General features: G+C 54.2%; 2 non-coding genes across 2 annotated transcripts in view; both read left to right on the top strand.

Moving 5' to 3' along the window:
- Positions 1–306: 306 nt before the first annotated feature.
- On the top strand, positions 307–2,116 carry LOC144413294 (small subunit ribosomal RNA). The gene has a single exon (XR_013469328.1). It is a non-coding gene; the product is annotated as a small subunit ribosomal RNA (ribosomal RNA).
- A 267-nt stretch (positions 2,117–2,383) lies between these two features.
- LOC144413247 (5.8S ribosomal RNA) overlaps positions 2,384–2,500 on the top strand; it is a 154-nt gene continuing 37 nt past the window's right edge. The window contains exon 1 of the ribosomal RNA XR_013469284.1: positions 2,384–2,500. This exon is cut by the window's right edge and continues 37 nt beyond it. This is a non-coding gene — a ribosomal RNA (5.8S ribosomal RNA).

Raw genomic sequence — 2,500 nt, 5'->3', positions numbered from 1 at the left:
CGAGCGTCTGGCTTGAGCGCTTGTCGGCCTAGCAGAACGGTCGCATTGTTATGCCCGGGTTTTAGGCACCGCTGCAGGCGGCCGGCAGAGCTCTTGTTTGTGCGAAACTGAATGGATCGAGCCCGAGAGAGGGCGAGCAAAGAAAAAACGCAAATCGCTCTGCCTGGCACTGCCGGCGAGAGCGTGGACGTCGCGGCCAGCGACTGTCGAAGCTGAGTACGGCCGCAGGCGATCGCCTCGGTCTTAAACGAATGCGACGAGCACGCGCCGGGCGGCCCAGCAAGGGCCGAGCGCAGCTGTCGCAGCTATCTGGTTGATCCTGCCAGTAGTGATATGCTTGTCTCAAAGATTAAGCCATGCAGGTGCAAGTACGAGTTCTCGTAAAGCGAAACTGCGAATGGCTCATTAAATCAGTCTTGGTTTATTTGGTCTCGTAAGCGAAGTGGATAACTGTGGTAATTCTAGAGCTAATACATGCATTAAGCGCCGACTTCGGGAGGCGCGCTTTTATCAGATCAAAACCGACCGGGTTCGTCCTGTGACGTTTGATGACTCTGGATAACCCCGCGGATCGTACGGTCTCTGCACCGACGACGTATCATTCAAGTGTCTGCCCTATCAACTGTCGAAGGTACGCTACGTGCCTACCTTTGTGATAACGGGTAACGGGGAATCAGGGTTCGATTCCGGAGAGGGAGCCTGAGAAACGGCTACCACATCCAAGGAAGGCAGCAGGCGCGCAAATTACCCATTCCCGACACGGGGAGGTAGTGACGAAAAATAACAATACAGGACTCTAACGAGGCCCTGTAATTGGAATGAGTACATCCTAAAACTCTTAACGAGTATCCATTGGAGGGCAAGTCTGGTGCCAGCAGCCGCGGTAATTCCAGCTCCAACAGTGTATGCTAAAGTTGTTGCGGTTGAAAAGCTCGTAGTTGGATTTTGGGCGAGCGCCGCCGGTCCGTCGCAAGGCGTGTCACTGGTTGCGTTCGCCTCACCTTCGGTTCTCCGTCGGTGCTCTTGACTGAGTGTCGGCGGTGGCCGATAAGTTTACTTTGAAAAAATTAGAGTGTTCAAAGCAGGCTGTTCGCCTGCATAGTGTTGCATGGAATAATGGAATAGGACCTCGGTTCTATTTTGTTGGTTTTCGGAGCACGAGGTAATGATTAAGAGGGACAGACGGGGGCGTCCGTACTCTGCCGTTAGAGGTGAAATTCTTGGATCGGCGGAAGACGAACTACTGCGAAAGCATTCGCCAAGAATGTTTTCTTTAATCAAGAGCGAAAGTCAGAGGTTCGAAGACGATCAGATACCGTCCTAGTTCTGACTATAAACGATGCCAACTAGCGATCGGGAGGCGTTACCATGACGACCTTTCCGGCAGCTTCCGGGAAACCAAAGTCTTTGGGTTCCGGGGGAAGTATGGTTGCAAAGCTGAAACTTAAAGGAATTGACGGAAGGGCACCACCAGGAGTGGAGCCTGCGGCTTAATTTGACTCAACACGGGGAAACTCACCCGGCCCGGACACAGGTAGGATTGACAGATTGAGAGCTCTTTCTTGATTCTGTGGGTGGTGGTGCATGGCCGTTCTTAGTTGGTGGAGCGATTTGTCTGGTTAATTCCGATAACGAACGAGACTCTGGCATGCTAAATAGTTACGCGACCTTCTCGGTCGGCGTCTAACTTCTTAGAGGGACTAGTGGCGTTTAGCCACACGAGATTGAGCAATAACAGGTCTGTGATGCCCTTAGATGTCCGGGGCCGCACGCGCGCTACACTGAGTGAAGCAGCGAGTGTCTAACCTAGGCCGAAAGGTCCGGGTAACCCGTTGAACCTCATTCGTGATTGGGATAGGGACTTGCAATTGTTTCCCTTGAACGAGGAATTCCCAGTAAGCGCAAGTCATCAACTTGCGTTGATTACGTCCCTGCCCTTTGTACACACCGCCCGTCGCTACTACCGATTGAATGGTTTAGTGAGATCCTTGGATCGGCCCCGTCGCGGCTGGCAACGGCCGCGTCGGCGTGTCGAGAAGACGATCAAACTTGATCATTTAGAGGAAGTAAAAGTCGTAACAAGGTTTCCGTAGGTGAACCTGCGGAAGGATCATTACCGAAAGTGGTGGTAGGCCCCGGCCGACCGCGCACTTAATTGTCTTTGGGTGCCGCCGAGAGGGCGGCCGTCAATCGGGGTTCCGCCCCGTGCGACACGCGTAACACGTTGGCATAGCAAGGCAGCCGAGTGCGATGGTGGCTTCTGGGCACCGCGCTCGATGTGCCGCCGGCCCAGCCCGGCGGTCGCTCGGCGCCGTTTGTTGGTGTTTTTGTGCAGTTGAGTGTGACGTCCGCGCGCTTCGGCGCCGGGCGAAACGTCGAGGACGACTCTTAACGGTGGATCACTCGGCTCGCGAGTCGATGAAGGACGCAGCCAAGTGCGAGAAGTAATGTGAATTGCAGAACACATTGAACGTCGACCTTCTGAACGCGAATTGCGGTC

This window comes from Styela clava, chromosome 15 (assembly GCF_964204865.1).
Source record: "Styela clava chromosome 15, kaStyClav1.hap1.2, whole genome shotgun sequence".
NCBI lineage: Eukaryota > Metazoa > Chordata > Ascidiacea > Stolidobranchia > Styelidae > Styela > Styela clava.
Note: the sequence above shows the minus strand (reverse complement) of the source record. Positions and strands in the feature narration are given on the sequence as shown.